Source organism: Triticum aestivum, chromosome 3A (assembly GCF_018294505.1).
Source record: "Triticum aestivum cultivar Chinese Spring chromosome 3A, IWGSC CS RefSeq v2.1, whole genome shotgun sequence".
Taxonomy (NCBI): domain Eukaryota; kingdom Viridiplantae; phylum Streptophyta; class Magnoliopsida; order Poales; family Poaceae; genus Triticum; species Triticum aestivum.
Window position 1 is genome coordinate 38,726,681 of NC_057800.1, and position 13,598 is coordinate 38,740,278.

Genomic DNA, 13,598 nt, shown 5'->3' on the forward strand with positions numbered 1-13,598 from the left:
CCGCCGCCCCCTTTCCTCGACCCCATCCCTCCCGATCTCCTCCTTCCCGATCTAATCTAGTCTTCCAGTCACCGCTGCCCCTCTCCTCGACCCCCTCCCTCCCGATCTCCTCCTTCTTGATCTAATCTAGGCTTCGAGTCACCGCCGCCCCTCTCCTCGCCGCCGCCGGAGCTCCGCAGGACAAAGCTCGGGCAGGGGATGATGGCGGTAGCGGGCCTTCCTCCATTGTGGCGGATATCCACGCGGGTGTCCTGGACATGTGTGTTATCCGGCATCGGCAGGGCAGCGGTGAGGGCCCCTCCGCCATCTATGGCTCACCCAGGTGGGGTGCCGGTTCTTGACAGTGGTGCAGATCCAGTCGTACGGTTTCTCGGCGGCAGACATCACCCATGGGCATGCTGGATGATGGAGGAGGTTGATCTGGTGGTCCAGCCGGGGATAGGCGCGAATTTTCCTACGAAAGCTTGGTTCAGCCTTGGTCAGAATCGTCAACGGTGGTGCCCACGGGCTTTGTTACCTCGTTGGAGGCTTTATGGGGTGATTCGTGTTCTCTGTGTGCCCCGAGGGAAACACCAGGTTCGGGCTTTCCAGATCGGATGATGGCGATGTTCCTGCGTCATCGCCCCCATGGGGGCATCATCTTTGCGGTTATACATCGGCTGGAGGGACAAGTGTTTGACTTGGTGAAAGATCCCAGTCTTCGTATGCTTCTCGTGCGGTGACCAAGGTGGAGTGGTGTTTCATCTACAACATCGATGATGGTGAGTCTTGGCGGCAAGGTGCTGCGGGGTCTCGGTGCTGGAAACCGTTTGATGGGCGTGCGCAGGAGGCTGGCTGTCCGAAGACGTGGTGGTGTAGACGGCGGAAGGGTCTGGCAAGACCAGTGCATTGATTTCTCCTGAAGATGGGACCGTGAAAGAAGACGGTTATAGATTCCACAGCATGTGCATGCGGTGCATGCTGAGGGTCTGTTAGACCGGTTGGTGCTCCCGGCTAGCCAGCGGGCGGCTTGGTGAGGCCATCGGATTTCTTACTGTGCGTGACGTGAGGTTAGGGCACATCATCAATCTTGTAGGTGGAGCGATGACTTACGTCGGGAAGGTCGCTTTGGGTTGATCTATGTATTTTTTTGTAAGAAATGAACGTGTGCATCGCTCGATGCGCAGACTGGGCGTAATCCTTCTTTTTGAAAAAAAAGTGCGAATCAAGAAAACATAGTGAGGATGGTAAACACTCTATGTTATAGGAGAAAATTAAATTGACAATGTGCCAATTATTACTCTCTCGACCCCAAACTTCTAATGCATATCTGATTAGAGGCCTCCATATCATGCATGTGTGGTAAAGTTGTGTCTCGACGGAGCCTCACACCAAAGGCCTCTTTGATTCACATGATTGTAAAAAAATGTAGGAGTAGAATCAACACTGGACTGAAATATCATGTCAATTAATCTATAGGTTGCACCCCAAGGAAAAACAATTATTCTTTAAAAAGGTTTGAGTGTATGCTAGATATTCTATGATTCCTAATAAAATCCTATGGGATACGAATCAAACAAGTGACATAGGGGGAAAACCTAAAGATTATAATCCTCCAAAGATTCTATTAAAAGCGGATCAGGGTCAGACTTGCAAAGTCATAGTCATCGGCTTGCTCGTTCTCTTGCCGAAGCTACCCTGCTCTAGCATTACACAACCTAATCAGCTACATCGGTGGAGGGGAGTCCTCCACAGCTCCGGCTTCTTTGTCTTGGACGATAAGGCTTGCAGAGTCTTCTCATACGAGGCCCATGGGCCAGACTGATGGCCAAGGGCAGAACTAACTTATGGTGCCTCGGGTTGGCCTACTTGGGTCGGCAACCGTCAAGGTGAGGCACTGCTGGGTCATAACACCGTCAGTAGCTCCTAAACCGTTCTTCAAGCTCGGTTGCACCTCGACCAGCACTAGACTACACACCGTCTTCAGGTTGCCGAGGTTGAATCTGGTTCTTCAAAGCTCACCTAATAGCAACAATTCGCCACCGGTCTCTGTTTGTCGTATTGCTTCCGAAATTTGGACGAACAACTCCAATCTTGAATTATTGATGAAAATAGCCGACCTGCGCCAAAAAGCTTCCAGCACAGCAGGCATCACTACTAGGGAAAACCTTACCAGTAGCGCTGGTTTTTAAGCTACCAGTAGCGCGGGCGTCAGCGCTACTGCTACGGCGCTACAACTATTTTGTAGCAATAGCGTTTTTTTAGGCCAGCGCTACTGGTAAGTTCAGGTACTAGTAGCGCGACTGGTAAATGAGCGCTGCTGGTAATATTTTGATCCGCGCCTCTGCTAAAATTTATGTTTTTTTTAGCATTTTGGCGCTGTACATGTTTAAATAGATATATCTTTTATACAATAACAACTCATCATGAACTAGTCTGTTTAAATAGCATATTCATTATCACTTGTCATCACTACTAAACAATGTTCGTCAATGAGACATTATATAACAAGTTGGTCCCTAGTCATAATCATAACTCCTCCTCATCATCATCAACCCTAACACATTGTAGCACATAATAACACATTCTAGCTACGACCTACTCCTCTCATAGGACCTACTCTACCCTCTCTTAGGTAAAATATCATAAAACAAGATAGGCATTGACTCTCCATTAAGGAAAATTGACTCTCCATAATAAAGAACGGACATCATCCTGTCTCCAAGTCTTGGCCTACGCACAATGTTGCTTCCAAGTAGCTCTCTACGATGGTTCAAACATTTTTTGAAATCATTTATTATCATGGCTTCCTCGCTTTTAGAAATTTGTTATGGACGGGAGTGGTGTGGATACTGCGGCTGACCTGGCCGTGGTGGCCGTAACCTCATAACATCAACGTGACCTCTCGGCAACATCACATGAGGCACACAATCCATCGGGATTTTCTGTTCAAAAACATAGTAATAACTTTGTAGTAGCAATGTAGTTTAGTTTTAGAAGAATTTATGCAAAAGATGCACGGATGTCGTAATAGTAGAAAATCTTACCATGCTATCTCTATTGATGTTACCGTAGTTCAACATGTGCACTATTGGCATGTATTGACCATAATATGGAGGAGTTTGATAATAGCTATTATAATTCTCAAGATTAGTAAAAAATGCGATAAGACCATCTTTCTCCTTATAAGTTAACTGGGCTTCATCATTGTAGTAGTAGGTTCTATCTACCATTTTCCGTACATTTTTTGAAGAATGAAAATAAGCTGTCAATGGAAATAAGCTGTCAAATATTTTGAAATAAACAATATAAATTACTTAATAAATATGTTTGAGAAACTCACACATCGGTAGAACTGGAAGCGTGTCAACAAGGACCCAAATGGTCATATTATTGTCATCGATGTCAGGATCACCAAGATCGAAGGTGAGAAGCATACCCTCATGAAAATCATACGCCTTGCAAAGGGCTTCCCAATTCAGGCAACCAAAATTGGATGAGTTCACAGAATTGTATAGATTTACAGCAAAATCATAACCATGATGGGTCCTTAGTTGAATTATCTTTGTCTCCATGCTTTCATGATCTTCAAAACCCATCTTCTTCAAGACATAGCGTCTTGCATGGCATGGGATAAGCTAGTCGAATTGAAAAAGAAGGAAATTACACGTTGAAGAAGGAGATAAGTCGTGCAAAAAATAACAAAAAACACTTGTCGTCGTTACATACCGTTTCAACATCGAAGGTCTCTTGGAGCTTGATGCTGAAGCGCCAACCTTCTACCAGGTGAGGCCTGTCGCACAGACCGCGCTCATCTTCGCAGTGCTCGCACATAGCGAATTCTCTTTCGTCCACAGACATTTCCTAATAGGTAATTAATAATCCATCATCGAATACATATATAGTACTTTGTAGCAAAGATCATCATATAATAACCAAAACACCTAAAATTTGTAGTTTGTAGTAGTTTGTAGCAAAGATCATCATCGAACCTAGTTTGTAGCAAAGATCATCATATAATCCATCATCGAATACATATATAGTAGTTTGTAGCACAAACCGCGCTCATCTTTTGCATTCAATAAGCAAATAACTAATAGGTAATTAATAATCCATCATCGAATACATATATAGTAGTTTGTAGCAAAGATCATCATATAATATCACTAATACATCTCGAATAATAGCTCCTCTAGGTTCAGTGGCCCGCGGTGGACACCCAAAAAGAAGGAATCATCACCGGATCATAGCTCTGGTGAGATCCTCAAAGAATCTGCCAGGTATCGGAGAACTGGCCGTTCGCCAACGCAACCATGTAGCGCTGGACGTGCGCGTTCTCCTCCGTGACACGGTGTTGTACCACCTGCGCGGGGGACTCAAGCCTCTCCACCGATGCAGGCCCACATGACCGCCACCAAAGAAGCTCCGGGTCGATGACGGGCTGGCTCCTCACTAAGCTGCGCTCACCAGAAGGTAGCACAACCCAGTACCAGCCCGACGGAGCCCAGTCCTGGATATGGCCCCTCGGCTCAAGCAGGAGTCCTCCGCCGAGTCGACGACGAGGATGCGGGATAGGCATCGTTGACGTCGAGAACAAAATGCTTAATTATGAAAACAAAATTAATAAACACTTAGCAAAATTTGGCATGACCTTTGCTAAAAACAGGACATATCGAGCGCCTGAAATTTGCCAGAACGTAAACGAATCGACATTTCTGTTGGAAATATGCCCTAGAGGCAATAATAAAAGTGTTATTATTATATTTCCTTGTTCATGATAATTGTCTTTTATTCATGCTATAACTGTATTATCCGGAAATCGTAATACACGTGTGAATACATAGACCACAATATGTCCCTAGTGAGCCTCTAGTTGACTAGCTCGTTGTGATCAACAGATAGTCATGGTTTCCTGGCTATGGACATTGGATGTCGTTGATAACGGGATCACATCATTAGGAGAATGATGTGATGGACAAGACCCAATCCTAAGCATAGCACAAAGATCGTGTAGTTCGTTTGCTAGAGCTTTGCCAATGTCAAGTATCTCTTCCTTTGACCATGAGATCGTGTAACTCCTGGATACCGTAGGAGTGCTTTGGGTGTATCAAACGTCACAACGTAACTGGGTGACTATAAAGGTGCACTACGGGTATCTCCGAAAGTATCTATTGTTTTATGCGGATCGAGACTGGGATTTGTCACTCCGTGTAAACGGAGAGGTATCTCTAGGCCCACTCGGTAGGACATCATCATATGCGCAATGTGACCAAGGAGTTGATCACGGGATGATGTGTTACGGAACGAGTAAAGTGACTTGCCGGTAACGAGATTGAACAAGGTATTGGTATACCAACGATCGAATCTCGGGCAAGTAAAATACCGCTAGACAAAGGGAATTGTATACGGGATCGATTGAGTCCTTGACATCGTGGTTCATCCGATGAGATCATCGTGGAACATGTGGGAGCCAACATGGGTATCCAGATCCCGCTGTTGGTTATTAACCGGAGAACGTCTCGGTCATGTCTGCATGTCTCCCGAACCCGTAGGGTCTACACACTTAAGGTTCGATGACGCTAGGGTTATAAAGGAAGCTTGTATGTGGTTACCGAATGTTGTTCGGAGTCCCAGATGAGATCCCGGACGTCACGAGGAGTTCCGGAATGGTCCGGAGGTAAAGATTTATATATAGGAAGTCCTGTTTCGGCCATCGGGACAAGTTTCGGGGTCATCGGTATTGTACCGGGACCACCGGAAGGGTCCCGGGGGCCCACCGGGTGGGGCCACCTGCCCCGGGGGGCCACATGGGCTGTAGGGGGTGCGCCTTGGCCTACATGGGCCAAGGGCACCAGCCCCAAGAGGCCCATGCGCCTGGGGAAACCCTAAAGGAAGAGTCCCAGCAGGGGAAGGCACCTCCTAGGTGCCTTGGGGGGGGGGAGGACTCCTCCCCTGGCTGCCACCCCCTTGGAGATTGGATCTCCTAGGGGCTGGCGCACCCCCCCCCTTTGGGATCCCTATATATAGTGGGGTAGGAGGGCCTCCCAAACATACCTTATGCCTTTGGTGCAGCCCCTCCCTCTCTCCCAAGTTCTCCTCCTCTTCTCCCATGGTGCTTGGCGAAGCCCTGCGGGATTGCCACGCTCCTCCACCACCACCACGCCGTTGTGCTGCTGTTGGATGGAGTCTTCCTCAACCTCTCCCTCTCTCCTTGCTGGATCAAGGTGTGGGAGACGTCACCGGGCTGTACGTGTGTTGAACGCGGAGGTGTCGTCCGTTCGGCACTTGATCATCGGTGATCTAAATCACGACGAGTACGACTCCATCAACCCCGTTCACTTGAACGCTTCCGCTTAGCGATCTACAAGGGTATGTAGATGCACTCCCCTTTCTACTCGTTGCCGGTCTCTCCATAGATAGATCTTGGTGTTACGTAGGAAAATTTTTGAATTTCTGCTACGTTCCCCAACAGTGGTATCAGAGCCAGGTTTATTGCGTAGATTCTTTGCACGAGTAGAACACAAAGTAGTTGTGGGCGTTGATGTTGTTCAATATGCTTACCGTTACTAGTCCAATCTTGTTTCGACGGTATTGTGGGATGAAGCGGCCCGGACCGACCTTACACGTACTCTTACGTGAGACAGGTTCCACCAATTGACATGCACTTGGTGCATAAGGTGGCTAGCGGGTGCCAGTCTCTCCCACTTTAGTCGGAACGGATTCGATGAAAAGGGTCCTTATGAAGGGTAAATAGCAATTGGCATATCACGTTGTGGTCTTGCATAGGTAAGAAACGTTCTTGCTAGAAACCCATAGCAGCCACGTAAAACATGCAACAACAATTAGAGGACGTCTAACTTGTTTTTGCAGGGTATGCTATGTGATGTGATATGGCCAAAAGGATGTGATGAATGATATATGTGATGTATGAGATTGATCATGTTCTTGTAATAGGATTCACGACTTGCATGTCGATGAGTATGACAACCGGCAGGAGCCATAGGAGTTGTCTTTATTTTTTGTATGACCTGCGTGTCATTGAAGAACGCCATGTAACTTACTTTACTTTATTGCTAAACGCATTAGCCATAGAAGTAGAAGTAGTCGTTGGCGTGACAACTTCATGAAGACACGATGATGGAGATCATGGTGTCATGCCGGTGACAAGATGATCATGGAGCCCCGAAGATGAAGATCAAAAGGAGCAAAATGATATTGGCCATATCATGTCACTATTTGATTGCATGTGATGTTTATCATGTTTATGCATCTTGTTTACTTAGGACGACGGTAGTAAATAAGATGATCCCTTACAAAATTTCAAGAAGTGTTCTCCCCTAACTGTGCACCGTTGCTACAGTTGGTCGCTTCTAAGCACCACGTGATGATCGGGTGTGATGGATTCTTACGTTCACATACAACGGGTGTAAGACAGTTTTACACAGCGAAAACACTTAGGGTTAACTTGACGAGCCTAGCATGTGCAGACATGGCCTCGGAACACGGAGACCAAAAGGTCGAGCATGAGTTGTATAGTAGATACGATCAACATGAAGATGTTCACCGACGTTAACTAGTCCGTCTCACGTGATGATCGGACACGGCCTAGTTAACTCGGATCATGTGATCACTTAGATGACCAGAGGGATGTCTATCTGAGTGGGAGTTCATAAGATGAACTTAATTATCCTGAACATAGTCAAAAGACCTTTTGCAAATTATGTCGTAGTTCACGCTATAGTTCTACTGTTTTAGATATGTTCCTAGAGAAAATATAGTTGAAAGTTGATAGTAGCGATTATGCGATCAGTAGAAAGCTTATGTCCTTAATGCACCGCTTAGTGTGCTGAACCCCAAACGTCATTTGTGGATGTTTTGAACATCGAACATACACGTTTTGATAACTACGTGATAGTTCAGTCAAATGGATTAAGTAGAGGCACCAAAGACGTTTTCGAAACGTCGCGGAACATATGAGATGTTTCGAGGGCTGAAATTGGGATTTCAGGCTCGTGCCCACGTCAAGAGGTATGAGACCTCCGACGATTTTCTTAGCCTGCAAACTAAGGGAGAAAAGCTCAATCTTTGAGCTTGTGCTCAGATTGTCTGAGTGCAACAATCACTTGAATCGAGTGGGAGTTGATCTTCCAGATGAGATAGTGATGTTTCCCCAAAGTCATTGCCACCAAGCTGCTAGAGCTTCGTGATGAACTATAACATATCAGGGATAGATATGATGATCCTTGAAATATTCGTGATGTTTGACACCGCGAAAGTAGAAATCAAGAAGGAGCATCAATTGTTGATGGTTGGTGAAACCACTAGTTTCAAGAAGGGCAAGGGAAAGAAGGGATACTTCATGAAACGGCAAATCAGCTGCTGCTCCAGTGAAGAAACCCAAGGTTGAACCCAAACCCGAGACTAAGTGCTTCTGTAATAAGGGGAACAGTCACTAGAGCAGGATTACCCTAGATACTTGGTAGATGAGAAGGCTGGCAAGGTCGATAGAAGTATATTGGATATACATTATGTTAATGTGTACTTTACTAGTACTCCTAGTAGCACCAGGGTATTAGATACCGGTTCGATTGCTAAGTGTTAGTAACTCGAAATAAAAGCTTCGGAATAAACCGAGACTAGCTAAAGGTGAGCTGACGATATATGTTGGATGTGTTTCCAAGGTTGATATGATCAAGCATCGCACGCTCCCTCTACCACCGAGATTGGTGTTTGCGTTGAGCATAGACATGATTGGATTATGTCTATCGCAATACGGTTATTCATTTAAGGAGAATAATGGTTACTCTATTTTTGAATAATACCTTCAATGGTCTTGCACCTAAAGGAATGGTTTATTGAATCTCGGTCGTAGTGATACACGTTTTCATGCCAAAAGATATAAGATAGTAATGATAGTACCACTTACTTGTGGCACTGCCATGTAAGTCATAATGGTATAAAACGCATGAAGAAGCTCCATGTTGATGGATCTTTGGACTCACTCGTTTTGAAAAGTTTGAGACATGCGAACCATGTCTATTGGTGTATATGCATGAAGAAACTCCATGCAAATGGATCGTTTGGACTCACTTGATTTTGAATCACTTGAGATATGCAAATCATACCACATGGGCAAGATGACTGAAAAGCCTCGGTTTCAATAAGATGGAACAAGATAGCAACTTGTTGGAAGTAACACATTTTGATGTGTGCAGTCCAATAAATGCTGAGGTATGCAGTGAATATCGTTATGTTCTTACTTCACAGATGATTCGAGTAGATGTTGAGAATATTTACTTGATGAAACACAAGTCTGAATTATTGAATGGTTCAAGTAATTTCAGAGTGAAGTAGAAGATCATTGTGACAAGAGGATAAAATGTCTATGATACGATCATAGAGATGAATATCTGAGTTACGAGTTTTGGCACACAATTAAGACATTGTGGAAATTGTTTCGCAATTAATACCGCCTGGAACACCATAATGTGATGGTGTGTCCGAACATCATAGTTGCACCCTATTGGATATGGTGCGTACCATGATGTCTCTTATCGAATTACCACTATCGTTCATGGGTTAGGCATTAGAGACAACCACATTCACTTTAAAATAGGGCACCACGTAATTCCGATGAGATGACACCGTATGAATTATGATTTAGAGAAACCTAAGTTGTCGTTTCTTAAAAGTTTGGGGCTGCGACGCTTATATGAAAAAGTTTCAGGTTGATAAGCTCGAACCCAAAGCGGATAAAATGCATCTTCATAGGAAACCCAAAACAGTTGGGTATACCTCCTAATTCAGATCCGAAAGCAATATGGATTGTTTCTAGAATCGGGTCCTTTCTCGAGGAAAAGTTTCTCTCGAAAGAATTGAGTGGGAGGATGGTGGAGACTTGATGAGGTTATTGAACCGTCTCTTCAACTAGTGTGTGACAGGGCACAGGGAGTTGTTCCTGTGGCACCTACACCAATTGAAGTGGAAGCTTATGATATTGATCATGAAACTTCGGATCAAGTCACTCCCAAACCTCGTAGGATGACAAGGATGCGTACTACTTCAGAGTGGTACGTAATCCTGTCTTGAAGGTCATGTTGCTAGACAACAATGAACCTACGAGCTATGGAGAAGCGATGGTGGGCCCGGATTCCGATAAATGGCTTGAGGCCATAAAATCCGAGAGAGGATCCATGTATGAAAACAAAGTGTAGACTTTGGCAGAACGGCTCGATGGTCGTAAGGCTAATGAGTACAGATGGATTTTAAAAGGAAGACGGACAATGATGGTAAATGTCACCATTAAGAAAGCTCGACTTGTCGTTAAGATGTTTTCCGACAAGTTCAAGGAGTTGACTACGATGAGATTTTCTCACTCGTAGCGATGCTAAGAGTCTATTGGAATTATATTAGCGATTACTGCATTATTTATGAAATTTTGCAGATAGGATGTCAAAACATTGTTTCCTCGACGATTTTAATGAGGAAAGATTGTATGTGATACAACCGGAAGGTTTTGTCAATCCCGAAAGATGCTAATAAGTATGCAAAGCTCCAGCAATCCTTCTAAGGACTGGAGTGAGCATCTCGGAGTTGGAATGTATGCTTTGATGATGATCAAATTTTTTGGGTTTGTACAAAGTTTATGAGAAACTTGTATTTCCAAAGAAGTGAGTGGGAGCACTATAGAATTTCTGATGAGTATATGTTGTTGACATATTGTTGATCAGAAATGACGTAGAATTTCTGGAAAGCATATAGGGTTATTTTGAAAGTGTTTTTCAATGGAAAGCCTGGATTAAGCTACTTGAACATTGAGCATCAAGATCTATAAGGATAGATCAAAATGCTTAATAATACTTTCAAATGAGCACATACCTTGACATGATCTTGAAGGTGTTCAAGATGGACCAGTCAAAGAAGGAGTTCTTGCCTGAGTTGTAAGGTACGAAGTTAAGACTTAAAGCTCGACCACGGCAGAATAGAGAGAAAGGACGAAGGTCGTCCCCTATGCTTGAGACGTAGGCTCTTCAGTATGCTATGCTGTGTACTGCACCTGAAGTGTGCCTTGCCATGAGTCAGTCAAGGGGTACAAGAGTGATCCATGAATGGATCACAGGACAGCGGTCAAAGTTATCCTTAGTAACTAGTGGACTAAGGAATTTTCTCGATTATGGAGGTGGTAAAAGAGTTCGTCGTAAAGGGTTATGTCGATGCAAGCTTAACACCTATCCGGATAGCTCTGAGTAGAGATACCGGATACGTATAATGGAGCAACAATTTAGAATAGCTCCAAGTAGAACAGTTATTTGGAATAGCTCCAAATAGAACGTGGGAGCTACATCTAGGAGATGACATGGAGATTTGTAAAGCACACACGGATCTGAAAGGTTCAGACCCGTTGACTAAAACCTCTCTCACAAGCAACATGATCAAACATAAAACTCATTGAGTGTTAATCACATAGTGATGTGAACTAGACTACTGACTCTAGTAAACTCTTGGGTATTAGTCACATGGCGATGTGACCTGTGAGTGTTAATCACATGGCGATGTGAACTAGATTATTGACTCTAGTGCAAGTGGGAGACTGTTGGAAATATGCCCTAGAGGCAATAATAAAAGTGTTATTATTATATTTCCTTGTTCATGATAATTGTCTTTTATTCATGCTATAACTGTATTATCCGGAAATCGTAATACACGTGTGAATACATAGACCACAGTATGTCCCTAGTGAGCCTCTAGTTGACTAGCTCGTTGTGATCAACAGATAGTCATGGTTTCCTGGCTATGGACATTGGATGTCGTTGATAACGGGATCACATCATTAGGAGAATGATGTGATGGACAAGACCCAATCCTAAGCATAGCACAAAGATCGTGTAGTTCGTTTGCTAGAGCTTTGCCAATGTCAAGTATCTCTTCCTTTGACCATGAGATCGCGTAACTCCTGGATACCGTAGGAGTGCTTTGGGTGTATCAAACGTCACAACGTAACTGGGTGACTATAAAGGTGCACTACGGGTATCTCCGAAAGTATCTATTGTTTTATGCGGATCGAGACTGGGATTTGTCACTCCGTGTAAACGAAGAGGTATCCCTGGGCCCACTCGGTAGGACATCATCATATGCGCAATGTGACCAAGGAGTTGATCACGGGATGATGTGTTACGGAACGAGTAAAGTGACTTGCCGGTAACGAGATTGAACAAGGTATTGGTATACCGACGATCGAATCTCGGGCAAGTAAAATACCGCTAGACAAAGGGAATTGTATACGGGATCGATTGAGTCCTTGACATCGTGGTTCATCCGATGAGATCATCGTGGAACATGTGGGAGCCAACATGGGTATCCAGATCCCGCTGTTGGTTATTAACCGGAGAACGTCTCGGTCATGTCTGCATGTCTCCCGAACCCGTAGGGTCTACACACTTAAGGTTCGATGACGCTAGGGTTATAAAGGAAGCTTGTATGTGGTTACCGAATGTTGTTCGGAGTCCCGGATGAGATCCCGGACGTCACGAGGAGTTCCGGAATGGTCCGGAGGTAAAGATTTATATATAGGAAGTCCTGTTTCGGCCATCGGGACAAGTTTCGGGGTCATCGGTATTGTACCGGGACCACCGGAAGGGTCCCAGGGGCCCACCGGGTGGGGCCACCTGCCCCGGGGGGCCACATGGGCTGTAGGGGGTGCGCCTTGGCCTACATGGGCCAAGGGCACCAGCCCCAAGAGGCCCATGCGCCTGGGGAAACCCTAAAGGAAGAGTCCCAGCAGGGGAAGGCACCTGCTAGGTGCCTTGGGGGGGGGGGAGGACTCCTCCCCTGGCCGCCACCCCCTTGGAGATTGGATCTCCTAGGGGCTGGCGCACCCCCCCCTTTGGGATCCCTATATATAGTGGGGTAGGAGGGCCTCCCAAACATACCTTATGCCTTTGGTGCAGCCCCTCCCTCTCTCCCAAGTTCTCCTCCTCTTCTCCCATGGTGCTTGGCGAAGCCCTGCGGGATTGCCACGCTCCTCCACCACCACCACGCCGTTGTGCTGCTGTTGGATGGAGTCTTCCTCAACCTCTCCCTCTCTCCTTGCTAGATCAAGGCGTGGGAGACGTCACCGGGCTGTACGTGTGTTGAACGCGGAGGTGCCGTCCGTTCGGCACTTGATCATCGGTGATCTGAATCACGACGAGTACGACTCCATCAACCCCGTTCACTTGAACGCTTCCGCTTAGCGATCTACAAGGGTATGTAGATGCACTCCCCTTTCTACTCGTTGCCGGTCTCTCCATAGATAGATCTTGGTGTTACGTAGGAAATTTTTTGAATTTCTGCTACGTTCCCCAACAATTTCTGGCAAAACATAGGCCGCTCGGTTAAACAACTAAGATTGTGACATGTTCAAAATATGACATATATCCACTTCAAATTTGCATATAACAGGAATAATTGTTTTTACTAAAAAAATAACAACAAATGTGATAGTTCAAAATATGATCCTAAGATTAACTATCTAGGGTTCATACTACACTATCCTAAGATTCATACTAATTATCCTAAGATTAACTAGCTAGGGTTCATACTACATTATCCTAAGATTAAACAACTAAGATTAAAAACCT